The sequence below is a fragment of the Stegostoma tigrinum genome, chromosome 2 (genome assembly GCF_030684315.1).
Source record: "Stegostoma tigrinum isolate sSteTig4 chromosome 2, sSteTig4.hap1, whole genome shotgun sequence".
Lineage (NCBI taxonomy): Eukaryota > Metazoa > Chordata > Chondrichthyes > Orectolobiformes > Stegostomatidae > Stegostoma > Stegostoma tigrinum.
In genome coordinates, this window is record NC_081355.1 from 110,018,747 (window position 1) to 110,033,547 (window position 14,801).

A 14,801-nucleotide genomic window follows, 5' to 3' on the forward strand; every position below is an offset into this window, starting at 1 on the left:
TAAATATCCCTGGGCCCTACAGGTAATTTAGGATTAGATTAGATTCCCTACAGTGTGGAAACAGGCCCTTCGGCCCAACAAGTGCACACCGCCCCTTGAAGCATCCCACCTAGACCCATCCCCCTATAACCCACACACCCCTGAACATTACAGGCAATTTAGCATGGCCAATCCACCTAGCCTGCACATCTGTGGACTGTGGGAGGAAACCGAAGCACCCGGAATAAACCCACACAGACACAGGGAGAATGTGCAAACTCCACACAGAGTCGCCCGAGGCTGGAATCGAACCCAGGTCCCTGGAGCTGTGAGACTGCAGTGCAACCACTGAGCTACCACATCGCTGTGCATTTAGCATGGCCAAATCCACCTAGCCTGCACTTCTTGGGACTATGGGAGGAAACTGGACCACCCAAAGGAAGCCCATGCAGACACAGGGAGAACATGCAAACTCCACACAGACAGTCGCCCGAGGCTGGAATCGAACCCAGGTCCATGGTGCTGCAAGACAGCAGTGCTAACCATTGAAACACCGTGCCACCCCTAAAGCCACCTGCTAAGCTTTTCCAGCAATTTCCATTTTTGTTCCTGCTTTACAGTATCTGCAGTTCTTTTGGCTTTTGTCTTGCACTGTGTTGGCTTAGTTGGAACGAGTCACTCAATTAAATAAAAATTATTCCATCATATTCTTGATTAACATCTTAATATTGGGCAAGTATTGAGAAGTCAAATACCAATTAACTTACAATGATACCAGCGGAGAACTGTTCACCTGATTCCAATGGACTTGAATTTTACCACAGCTACTTGATGCTGTACACTGCCACTCAAGGTCACATGTATTATTGATATTTAGAACAAGGCTGTACTGCAATGATATCAAGAGCCAAGTGGACCCAGTGTAGCATCAACGAGCAGGTTAATGTTTCACAATAGAAACCTCAATGACACATTGTATCAATTTCCTAATGATCACGAGTAGACTCAGACATAATTGGCCGATTTGGATTTGTATTTTTGTGGTCATGCATACCTGGGCAATTTCTCTCATTGTTGAATAGTGCCAGTGTTGTACCTGCACTGGAACAGACTGACCAGGAAATCAGGTATTTCTGGAGCCCAAGTCTTCAGCTTTACATCTTCATTGAATCTTGTATTCACTGCCACTTAATGTGTTGCATGAGTAAGAGTGTCAGAAGGTTGCAATCTGTGATTGAGGCAGCCAAAATAGATCATCGATTCGTGTCTCTATCCAAAAATGGTTGCAAATGTTTCAGCCTTGTGTTTGAGTTGACATGCTGGGCTCCCCTACCAGTCACAATATGACTATTTTCCCAGCTACTCTAGCAAACCAAAATATGAACTTTGTTCACTAATTGTTATTGGTGAAGGTGATAGCCATTAAAAGAACGAATGATGCAAATGACAAAAAGAAAGGAATGAAAGATGCATAGAATTGATCAACTAAATACCAGATAGTTTAAGGTGGGTAAATTGCAGATGGGATTTAACCTGGAGAAGTGTGACAGTATCCACTCTGGATGCATGGAAGTCAGATGAGTAATTGCTAGATGAAGACAAGTGAGAAACTGTAAAAGAGCTAAGAAATTGTGCAAGAGCCAAAAAACCTAGGGATACAGAATTCATTAGAAGCCTCTGGACAAGTACATAGCAGTTAAAATAATTAAAATAATTAAGAGTAATAGAATCTTTGCAGTTATCTTGAGGGAACTTAAATACAAAAAGGAGATTTCATTTATGGTAATTTAAGCAATGAGTTATACTCTATATTGATAACTGCTTTCAATAATGGGCTCTGCATCTTAAAAGTTCATACTAACTTCAGAAGGGATGCTTTGTAGGTCTACTAGAGAGATATCGGGGTAAAAATAGTTAATTTAACAAAACAGGTTTGAAATGCTGCAAGGCAAGCTTAAATAAATCAAGTGTCTTTTTTAATTTGTTTATTAGGACATGGTGCTGTTGACCAGGCCAGCATTTATTGCCCACCCTTAACTGGGCTTGAAAATTCTTACGGCGATTCAGGGATATGGAGAGAGACAAATATTTCTTCTTTTTCAAATGGGGTGGAGGGAGCAGGGTGTGCCCAGGGCAGACAGGTAAAAGAATCAAAACATTTGAACATAGCCAGTTGGCTGGCACAGTGACTCAGTGGCTGGTACTGCTGCCTTACAGTGCCAGGGATCCAAGTTTGATTCCAGCTTAGGGCAACTGTCTGTGTGGAGTTTGCATGTTCTCGCCATGTCTGCAAGGGCTTCCTTCAGGTGCTCCAGTTTTCTCCCACTGTCTGGAAATGTGCAGATGAGGACGACTGGCTATGCTAAATTGTCCCGTAATATCTAGGGATGTCTAGCCTAGGATCTGGGTGGAATCCTTTGGAGGGTTGGTGAGGACTAAAAATGGGCTGATTGGCCGCCTTTCTGCACTGTAGAGAATCTAAGATTTGGGATGATGTCAGGAGGGGAAAAAAATTTGTTTTTTCAATCAGCAATAGCTTTTTAAAAGGAACATCTCCAGATGATGTTGATCATCCAACAAAAATCTAAGAGCTACAAAACAAAGAGCAGGTCGATAGAGTTAAGCACAGATTAGCTCTTCAGATAAATCATGGCTAAACATGCCAAAGATCTGAATAGCTTACTCCAACACCGTAGAACACATCTCAGCTGTATAGCCTGGATGTTGCAATCAAAAATTAACAAATCATTGTGAACAGAAAACGTTCAATTCAATTCATGTGGTTTAACATGCAAGTACTTAGCTCAACATTTTACCACAAATAAAAGAGGATAATGCAACTTGAGCAAATTCATCTAGCAATTATGAACAACTGATTCAGCATTTTAATGCACTTCAATTGAGGCACTGCAAAAGGGTCTGGATTTGCATCACTTATAATTTAAAGTCTGCTTAGTGTAAAACTGTCAAGCTGACAGCCTTTAAAAAGGTAGCATTACACAACAAAAATAAGCCCAAACAAAAACAAAATAATAAAGATATCTAGGATATCTTTCAGCAACTAGTGGTGTCAATAAACTAGTTGTCTTGCGAGAGGGGGAGTGACTGACGACCTTTGGGGTGATTTTCATCACACTCCCAACATGTGCCCTGTAGATGATGGACATGCTTTGGGGAGTCAGGTGGTGAGTACTCCCTGCAGTATTCCAAGACTCTGACCTGCTCTTGTAGCCAGTGTTTATATGGTGAATCCAGTTGGAGCTACTGGTCAATGGTAACAAGGGTGTTCATCGCAGTGGGTGGGTGGTGGGGGAATTCAATGATGGTAACACCATTGAATGTGAGTCTCAAGTTGAACAGTCAACATTAAAAGTCCAGGGGAAGGTAAAATCTCTATTTAGACCAAGGTTGTGACTTTCAGAACTCACTACACCAGAAGACTATGCATGTTCAGTCCTCTGGAGTACAGTGAAAACAGAGAGATCTTCAGACTCTAAAGGGGTCATGCAGAAAGATGGAATTAAGGTCAAAAAGATCAGGAATAATTCTACTGATTGCACTGCAGGCTCTGGCAGTCGCATGGCTACTCCTGCTCATATTTATTCTGTTACAGTATGGACTTATGTCAGAATATCCCCATTGTAGCAGCTTTATTGCATTATAGCATATGAGCAATTCAGGCATTCAAACAACTTACAATAAAAAAAGTTGAGGCGAAAAATTTAAAAAATTTAGTTTAATTGAAAATAGTAAAAAAGGGTGCTACTGCGATTGTGGCACCAGTGTTGACCTGTATTTTGTGGTCAATAAGAATAAAGCCAGCTGTTTTACCACACATGCACATATCCATCTGAATTTGTAAAGGCATTTCGTGGTATTTGCAACGATTAAGAAACCATATGGTACAGATTTTCTATACAGCTTCTGAGACCAAGAGGACTGGGCTGTTATAATGCACTGGTGTGGCACACTGGAAGTCAAAATCCACTATTCTTTCATGTTATCATAAAAAGTTAAAACGTTTATCATTACATAAATAAATTTGGATAGACTCAGGTTAACAGAAAACACGATTGGTTTTTGCACTTAAGAACTATTGATTCTCAATAAATAGATTGTAACCACCAGGTAAACACCTTGTGTTGACGTTCAACTTAACCACTAACCAACATCTAAAAATCGCTTTCCTTCTCTCCTCCCTCCTCCACCCCCAAAAATGTTCAGATAGACAAAAAACACATTGAAAACACTGAATGGAAAAGAAGCTTTTGAGACGTTTCAATAGAAACATTCCTCGGGTTTAGACCGAGTGACCCTTTTGTTTCCCCAATTCTGTTGGTTCTTTGATCTTTATCTTAAGGATCTTTCACTTCTTTACAGGAGACACAGAGGACTGGTTCACAAATTATAAAGTCTGACTTATCTGTTGAAGGCAACAATTTACAACAACTGGTGGAGGCAAATTACAATGCATGGATGAGAGCACGGGTGAGTGTATGAGTAAGAGTATAAAAAAACTCGACAACTGGTCACAACTCCACAAACCAGTCTGCAACTGTTATTGGCCAAACCTCACTGTAGACAGACTCAGGGCCAGGCTGTTCCCTCTTAGACCTACACTGCTGCTGTGCAGAGATAATGGGAACTGCAGATGCTGGAGAATCCAAGACAACAAAATGTGAGGCTGGATGAACACAGCAGGCCAAGCAGCATCTCAGGAGCACAACTCCTGAGATGCTGCTTGGCCTACTGTGTTCATCCAGCCTCACACTGCTGCTGTGCAAGCAGCTGGTGGAAGTCTATCTTACAATGAGTTTCAGTTAGCTGCTCTTTAAAAATGTACAACATTCCCTCCCTTAGTCCTGTTGTAAAATGCTCCTTTTCCCTATTTCTCCAATCAAAAAATAGAAAAAATAACTTTTACAGAATAAGCAGAGGAGCATCAACACAAGCAGCCTGAAGAGTTATTAATAAGTAGTCCAAAATCTGAACAAGAAACTCATTTCAGAAATTTAATGCAATGTCAATCACGTACAGTCAATGAAAAACATGAAAACAATGATGGAACTCATAAGAATAAATACATTTTGCATTTTAAAAAAAACTGGCCAAACATTAAAATCTGAATAATAATAATAATAATAATAATAATAATAATAATAATAATAATAATAATAAAATAATAAAATAATAATAATACACACTAGTGAATTTCCTGGATCAGAGAGGACAGGTGTGATTTAATCCATGATACGCTACTCCTGACAATAGGCAAAGAGCAGATAGCATTTCCACCCACATCACCCTAATTGAGATTTAAAAGAAAATTAAAACTCCAAGCGCCAGTGGCAGTTTACCTTTGAGTGGGTGTCAGGAGATGAAATAGGAGAATGCATGTGATCATATGAGGAGAAACCTTTTCATTGGGGTAACTCATCATCAGTTGGCAATGCAGCAGGAATGGGTGGGCTATACAGAAACCTACGATACAAAAAAATATGTTCCGTATCATGGCCACAACCTTCCTGCCAAACTCCAATGCCTCAGTAATCTTGTTGTTTTGTCAATTCAACAGATCATGACCCTTGGACAATCTAACCAGCAGGTATGATATTAACAAATTACTCACAGATTGCCATCCATTGTCAAAGTACATGTCCTGATTTATTGTTTTGTGTAAATATAAGTGACCTACTAAGCAATTTCATTTACCAAAATTATAATAATGTTTGTGATAAATTTGGCTAATAGGTAGAACATTAAATTCCAGAAACATTTACATAATACTATCAAAAAATATTTTCCCCTTTTATCACTGGTCATTCTGGTCTCCTTTCACTTTCACCATTAACTACATCAGTACAAATTAAGCACCGATGTTGCATATTCATATTTTTTTTTACTCCAGCGTAGTCAGAAGGGTTCACTCTCTTGAGAATCCAGCCAGCTGCATGTTTATAGAAAGAGCCAAAAGTTAGATTCTGTTATATATAAAAACAACATTGCCCCTGTCAAATGTCTTCGCTAGACATGCATGGGCTACCAACCCAAAAAATGGCTTTGAAAGGGACAAGAGAGAAATCCTCTGAAGTTACTGTCTAGTAATCAAAAGTGAAGCATTTCCCTTACTGTGTAATTCTTCCTCAGCGAACAGCTCTCAGAAGTTGTCATGGCCAGAAAAATTTCCTGCGTTAATATAAATGGTGCTTCTGGTTCCAAGAATCCAGATTGCTTTCAGAAGAATAGCAATAAGGAGGACTAAGAAGAATCTGTTTTGCAATGAAAATTATGTTCATTTGACTGCTTACATACCTATTGTAAATTGGTTTTCTTTCACAATTCATGACAGTCGCCCTGTCCAAGACCTGAAAAAAGGTTGGCATGAAGATTTTCGTTCAAGACCATGCAGTTCCAATCAAGTGGAATTGCTTGTCAATTCATGGAGAAACAAATACCAGCAACTGGATAAAAATCAAAGTCAACTCCTAATTATGTGCTGGAACAATATTCAGGGTCAATTTTTTTTTAAAAAGGGGGCCATATCAAAGCTAAAAGGATGTCACTTGACAGCTTAGTTTGTCTGAAGTGTTATGGTGATGTGATGTGATGATGGACTAACACTTTTGGCATTTGGTTTGCCTTTGGAGTTGAATCACAGCTAATGAAATGTTCATTACAAGAAAAGCCTAAAATAATCAGTCAATCCAATACGACAAACTCGGTCTTCTATATGTAATTAGACGAAAAAGCACCTGAAGGAAAGTACTGAATCCAAATTATGCAAACACTCACTTATTCAAGTCACTATTTTAAGATCAGCATTTTAAGCTGCTGTATCCCTTAACTACATGAATCAGCATACTATATGTTTTAACTCTTTGCCCACAGCTCTTTATCTATTGAAATTTGCTGCCTGTGACTTTATAATCTCCTGCAAAAAAAAAGATTTGAACCCTACACTCTTACAATTACTTAAAACAACAGGATCTTCAGAGACAAAAGGTTGCACAATTTGCAAGGAAATTTGTATTTTTTGCATGATTTTCATAACAATAAAAATTACACTGTCAAGTCCATGATGGGAAAAGTGCATTACTCCACAGGCCCTTAGAAATGTTTAAATGACTAACTAAAACCAAGGTAGTTAATTTGCCTGACCTTGACCACAATCTGGGACAAAAAAAACTCAATGGATTTCATACAAACACAAAATGGTATTTACAATGAACAAGTTATTCTTTACCAAGTGGCAAAATATACTAACTACTATTCAGCAAAGTTAACCTGTATGTTTTAAATTCAAAACACACAAATTCATTCACAAGACAGACAGACAAGAAATATCATGAGTGGAAAACAGATGAAAAGAAACAAGTTCAGTGGATCAGAAGTCCCAAATCACAAAGGGTGGAATGAGTTGATTTTCTTTTCCACCCCCTTTTTTTTGGTTTATGTTGATGGTGTCACATTGTTGTCAGCCTGGATAAAAGGTCCTCAATTTGGGAGCTAGTAGTTGAACGTAGGGCCATGCTGGCGTTAGCAGCTGTTCCTTCCCAAAATGTTTAGGTATTACAATTTTTTTCCTCCAATTGCAGACAGTGCATTAGAACATAGAAAAGTACAGCACAGTACAGGCCCTTGGGCCCACGATGTTGTGCCGTGGAATAATCCTAACCCAAAAATAAAATAACCTAACCTACATTCCCCTCAATTCACTGCTGTCCATGCACATGTCCAGCAGTCGCTTAAATGTCACTAATGACTCTGCTTCCACGACTACCACTGGTAAACTATTCCACGCACTCAACTCTCTGGGTGAAGAACCTCCGTCTGACGTCTCCTCTATACCTTCCTCCTAACACCTTAAAACTATGACCCCTCATGGCAGTCAATCCTGCCCTGGGGAAAAGTCTCTGGCTATCGACTCTATCCATGCCTCTCATTACCTTGTACACCTCAATCAGGAAAAGTCCAAGCTCAGTCAACCTCTCCTCGTAAGACAAGCCCTCCAGTCCAGACAGCATCCTGGTAAACCTCCTTTGCACCCTCTCCAAAGCTTCCACATCTTTCCTATAATAGGGCGACCAGAACTGGACACAATATTCCAAGTGTGGTCTCACCAGGGTTTTGTAGAGCTGCAGCATAACCTCGCGGCTCTTAAACTCAACCCCCCTGTTAAATGAAAGCCAAAACACCATATGCTTTCTTAACAACCTTATCCACTTGGGTGGCAACTTTGAGGGGGCTATGCACATGAACACCAAGATCCCGCTGTTCCTCCACACTGCCGAGAATCCTGCCTTTAATCCTATATTCAGCATTTAAGTTCGACCTTCCAAAATGCATCACTTTGCATTTATCCAAGTTGAACTCCATCTGCCATTTCTCAGCCCAGCTCTGCATTCTGTCAATGTCTCGCTGAAGCCTGCAATAGCCCTCGATACTATCAACGGCACCTCCAACCTTTGTGTCATCAGCAAACATACTAACCCACCCCATTAGTGACTATCAAATCTGTACCTCTGGAGTCAAAGTTCATTGAATCTCGAATCTGTGCCAAGCTGTAACTTAAAAATCCAAAAGGGTTGTTGCTGGGTAGCCTTCCAACTCAAAATGCTTCTGCCAGCTTCTCCAAAAAGGTACATGACCTTTAGAGTCGTGAAAACCCACACCTGGTGCATTCTCTGCAAAGAAGCAGCACCCAAATTCTGACTTTTCCCAATTTGTATTCCAATATTGAAAAGGTCATCTTTATAATTATCTGCTTTTTTTCTGAAAAAAATTAAATCACCTAAAGAAATGGATGGCTGAAGTGAAGCGAAACTTTTCAATTTCACACATTTTGCATTTTCATTTCTCTTAGGTGTGTGTAAAACTAAGAGGAATATTCAAATCCAATATATTTCAACATTATCTTCTGGCACTCTGTCGACATGCAAAGAACTTTGTACACAAGATTCTGAATCTCTGCCCTACTCCCAAACCTCCTAATTCACTTTCTTCTGTTTCTCTGGAGAGTAAAAGGAGTTATTTAAAAATCCTACAGAACAAAATATCATTGACATGGCAGTAGGAAATCTGTTCCCTCAAAATTAATACTACAGATTTTCAACTCACGACAGCTTGGTAAAAATTGGCTCCTTTTAAAGGATAGATTCAGTTGGTTTGGGAGAAGTGTTTCCGCAAAGGAAGGGATCCTTTGCAAATTAAACTTGTAGTGTTCAACTGACAGAGGTAAATAAAGAAAGGTTGAGGGGGGTGGAATTCATTTTTCTTCAACTGGAAAGCTTGACAACTTGGGATATACCGTTTGAAACCTTAGTAACTACGGGGAAGCTCTCCAGCGATCTGGTCATAAGTGTGCTTTGGAATTGTTCTTGGTAAATAACATTTTTAAAGTTAAATACTTGCAATGAAAAGAGTAATTCAGGTAAGAGAAATTAATGCATGCACTTTTCCAAAGTGGGAACAAGCTCCAAGTTATAATGATTCATCTGTTTAGAACACAGGTTCTAATCGAGAGAGCGCCAAGGAATTTTAGAAATATTTGACTAGGCAGTACATCAGCTTCCTTACCTCCATCTCTGCAAGATTTACTGCTTTACAAAAGTTGCTAGTCAAGCAATCACATAATTGGGGTCTTTCTGCAAACTTGACTGTGTCAGTGAAGACATATCTGTTCATATATTTCGACAAATGCTTTTGGGGCATTTTCAATTCAACTTTGAGCTCCAAATGTTAACCACTACCATTTAGAATTCATGAGCTACAAAACAGTAGACAAAGTAAAACATTTCATTTATTCCCCATAAACTATTGTTATTGATCAAATACATTGTCATACATTCCATTTATGAGAAAGGAACAAAACTTTCAAACAGGATTTGTGATTGATTTGTGAATGGCCAGTCTTGGTGTACAATCATAGCTTGGGAGATGTAGCTTACCATCTTGTTAAAGTAGATTCAGGTCGCAACATTGAGCCTCCTAGACTGGGGTTTTTTTTAAAAAAGAGAAGCATACATGTCTAATGGACGCCCTCCACCAACTAAGCTTGTGGCTTACCTTTCCAAGACACCTCAAATGGACCAGTAATATCAACATTTGGGAATGTGGCAGTGAGACAGAGGCCAGGTACTTTACAAAACATCACAAACTAGATTTCTCAAAACCACTCCTGCATCGAGGCATGTAGATTTTCATTGTGTGCTGTGTATTCCATCAATCTCAGTTTTAAGTTACTGCAACAATTGTAATGATTCCTTTCTGTATAAACAGCCTCAAACTCCCAATTTCCTTACTCAGCTTCTCTACTTCTTCACTTCATTCCTCATTACTCCATACTGAACAAGTTTTTGATCACTTAACCCAATACTTGTGGTTTGATGGCATTTCTTTCTGCAAGGACATCAGCTCTCTCAACATGTAATTAAATGAGAATTCCCAGCATATCATGAAACCTTTCAAGTAGCCAATCACATTAAAGGATTCTCACGGACAGCAAATAAAGAAACAAAAACGATTAATAATTGCATCACTGTTTTACAGACAAGTTTAGAACATACATGGGGTTTGTTTAGAATTTAAAATGTCACTTTTCTTTTCTTAAAAAAATAACAGTTATGGTTAAGTGGGGACATTTAACCACATTTCACAAATAAGATATTTTTCAGAGCCAGACGAGTTGTTCAGTAATTATTACTCAAACTACTTCTTAAAATAATGTCCGTCCAACAGAACATGACCTGACCTTTTTAAAAAAGGGTTTCAAAAATGATACAAGGCTGCAACAGGAAAATTTCTCACCAAATTAAGTTTGCTGATTGGCAAATGGAGCAAGATGGGAGGGGGAGGGGCAAAGAACAGCCACAGTACTGTGTGATGAGCAGTGAATAACCAACGATAACTTACATTTCTATATTATTCTGTGTGCGTGCTAAATTGTTAATCAGATGTAGAAGATTTAAAGCAAAGAAGACAGAGTTTGTAATTTCATAAACCCAAAAGATCAGCAATATTACGTGATACATAACGCTGTGGGAAAAATTAGATTTTTGGAATCAATCTCTAATATGCTAAAGGACTTAGATGTGTGGAGGATGAAAGATCATCAGGGATATGCAGAGATGTACAGCTGAGGTTAAAATCAGATCAGCTGTGATCTTACTGAATGGCAGAACAGGTTCAAAGGTCTGAGTGGCCTACTCTTGTTCCTTGATCATATACAAGGCATTTCAAAACCAAGGCAGATTAGTAAAGGCTGCATATATTGAATTGCAATTCATTCTTTCACCTGGGCTCAAAGACTGAGTTAGAAGCTAGGAAATTGTTCAGTATGTGTATATACACTCTGGCATCTCTCTTCAACTAAGAGTGACATTCAGATAGGAAAAAAATTGGATTTGATTTTCATCTGTTGGACAACAACTTTCCTCCTGAAAAATGGCAGACAGTAATACACAGGTTCCTATTGTTTCATTCCCAGATAATACTAATCTTGGGCAGGTTCTATGCCAGAGACAACATGTATTTTCTTTTCCTCTTGTGTACCAAGGATGTCAGTCACAAGAGACTGCCAATACCAATTTAATGAAATAGTTTATTACTCAAAAGAAAAATCATGAACTATATTACATAACAGATGAACAATTAAATATCAGAAAGATTGAATCCTTTTACACTAGCAATAACCTTACAGACACTCAAACCTTCGTTAAAAATCATCCCTAACTTCCTGCTCAGCTGTAATTGGTTTCATTTTTGCAAATTACTGCATTATTTCAACTACTATTTTGTTTAGTTAGTGGCTCTTCCCTAGTCTTTCAGAACAAGCTAACACCAATCACCATTACCCGATACAGGTTTCTCTAAATTCACTTCAGCAGTTTTATAGGATCAGTTGCACTGACTTTAATACAACAAGAGTTATCCCCCGTCCTGGCTGCCTGGAGATTGCTAATAACAGCACACCTACTGTTAAGTACCCTTCCCTCTGAATCACCCAACTCTGGCCTCTCTTCCTGGGTCATAAAACTGGAGTTGGCAAACATGTTTGCAATTATCTCCATGGGTGCCTTGCCAGTCATATTGTTAAAATCATATGACTTCTTGAAAATATCTTATCTTGGAATTCTCCAGCATCTGCAGTTCCCATTATCTCTGACTTCTTGAAAATGCTGTTTTGAATTCAGTGGGCATTTAAACTGGGAGAGTTGTCGGCCCACCTGACAAATTAATCAAATTCAGAATTGTTCATTTCAAAAGACAGAATGAGACAACTTGACAGATGTTGCCTCAAAATGGTTCTTCAACAGCTGTCCATTCCCTTCTTTCTTCAAACCCCTGCTAAGTTTGTCCTTTAAGCATACATCCAACTCACTTCTCAATCTCCCATTGAAATCGGCTTTCATCACACTGAGATGCAGTACATTTGAGACAGCTTGCTGAGTAGAAACAAAGTCATTGCAACTTCTCTTTCTGTGCCGTTTTCTTGCAGCCACTTGTTGCTGACCCACAGAATTTTGTTTTAATTCATTAACAGAACGAGGCAGTCACTGACCAGGCAGCATTTATCGCTCATCCCTAATTGCCTGCAGGGCAGTTGAGAGTCAACCACATTGCTGTGGGTCTGGAGTCACATGTAGGCCATACCAGGTAAGGATGGTGGTTTCCTTCCCTAAAAAGGGCATTAGTGAACCAGATGGAGTACGATTAACCATCAACTTTGAGCACCACTCTAAACTCATTTCAGAGATAGTAGGAACTGCAGATGCTGGAGAATCTGAGATAACAAGGTGTAGAGGTGGATGAACTCAGCAGGCCAAGCAGCACCAGAGGGGCATGAAAGCTGACGTTTCAGGCCTAGACCCTTCTTCAGAAGTTCAAACTCATCTACTTTAATGACGACAATCTCTGACCTAATCACTAGATGATACCAGGCTTCCAAGGGTTAAATTATGTAGGGCCATTGTATAAACCAGGTTTGTAGTTCTGAAAACTGGGAAACTAAAGGATTACTTGATAGAGCTTTTTCGATTCAATAAGTTGAGGGGAAAAGGATCAAGATTTTAAATTGCTTCTGAGGAAGTCTAGAACCGGAGGAAAAGATATTTCTAGACTATACAGGAGAAAAAAGGAGGAAATACGTCTTCTCAAATAAACAGCAGGAGAAATGCACATTTCCTCCCACAAAAAAGAAAGCAATAGATGCAGCTCAATTTTTTTTGGTACAAAAGCTCATCACTTAAATGGCAATTATAAATCAGTGATGGTGTCAGAATAGTAGAGTGAATTCAACGGGTTGTATGATTTATTTCTGTTGTGATAAAATCCATTTCCCTGAGTCAGAGGGAATAAGACCTTCAGGATACAAGAGCTGCAAGGTGGCAGCATACAATTCTGGCCAGGGGTTGACTGAAGAGGATTTCAAGCATCACTGATAGTCAGAGAAAGTCACACTCTCCCTTGCTGCTATTAGCTATACTGCTGGGAAGGCCGATGACCAATCCAGATTGAGGCTGCTGTGAAACTCAGTATTAATTCACAGAACTTCTCAATAAGTGTTGGAGTCAGGGTCAGAGCTCCTAGATGCCATGAAGAACTCAAAAGGCAGCTGTGCACAATTACCAGTTCAGTACATTGAAGTTGGGTTGAAAAAACACAAGCACAAGCACAATTTGCTTGATACACGATTAGAATTTGGATCATCCCGGGGAATGTTTTCGTTTGTGGAATAGCTACTGGTGAAGAGTTGGAGTTATGCTTCAAGTGTGATACAGCAGTTTGGAGCACAGGAAAGGAGAGAAGATGAGAACACAGGACTACAGCAGTTGTTGAAATAATCCACGAGGAACAACTCCACATGGAGTATTAAGGCCAGATTGGCAAAAGTTGTGAATCATGATGCCTTGATAAGTACAATGAGATCCGACTACCCACCGAGTCATTAATGTCAGGGATGCAGAAAGGAATGCTGAAAACTCTGGACTTGGTCTTGACTCGAACAGTTGATGTTGATGGATGTGAACAATAACAAATGTAATCAATAACAAAACCTGGCCAAAGAAACACTGACTACACTATTAGAAGAACAGAAGACACATACACCAGACACCACCAACCTCATCAGTAAGGACAACATCATCAAGCTAGTGGACCTATGCCTCACCACCCACTTCACTTTCAATAACAAAACCTACAGACAAACCAACGGTACACCCATGGGAGATAATGGGAACTGCAGATGCTGGAGATTCCAAGATAATAAAATGTGAGGCTGGATGAACACAGCAGGCCCAGCAGCATCTCAGGAGCACAAAAGCTGACGTTTCGGGCCTGGACCCATGGGTACACCCATGGGATCTCCGATATCAGGGTTCTTAGCAGAGGCAGTAATGCAGAGACTCGAACAAAGAGCTCTGCCAGTCATCCAACCCAAACTTTGGGTCCGCTATGTGGACGACACCTTTGTCATCACTAAACAAAACAAATTAGAGGAAACCTTCAAGACCATCAATAATACCCTTTACTGGCATAACATTCACAAAAGAGGAGGAAAACAACATCAAACTGCCATTCCTAGATGTCACAGTAGAGCGAACAGTCAATGGGGAACTTCAAACCAGCGTCTACAGGAAAACAACACATACGGACCAAATACTGAACTACAGGAGCAACCATCCCAACACCCACAAACGAAGCTGCATTAGAACATTATTCCAACGAGCCACCACACACTGCAGCACAGAGGAACTAAGCAGAGCAGAAGAAAATCACCTATACAGCGTATTCAAAAAGAACGGGTACCCTATGAACACAGTCCG

The 14,801-nt window shown here is 39.7% G+C and overlaps 1 protein-coding gene across 9 annotated transcripts in view; it reads right to left on the reverse strand.

The window, feature by feature from the left end:
• Positions 1–14,801, reverse strand: part of cdk14 (cyclin dependent kinase 14) — a 592,120-nt gene that overhangs the window by 467,985 nt on the left and 109,334 nt on the right. Inside the window, exon 1 of one of the 9 annotated variants that reach the window (XM_048521863.2) lies at positions 5,337–5,359. The exons of the other annotated variants lie outside the window; for them this stretch is intronic. The gene's annotated coding sequence lies outside the window, so the exon portion shown is untranslated. Of the gene's footprint in view, positions 1–5,336; positions 5,360–14,801 lie in introns of those variants that run through there. 9 annotated transcript variants of the gene reach the window in all.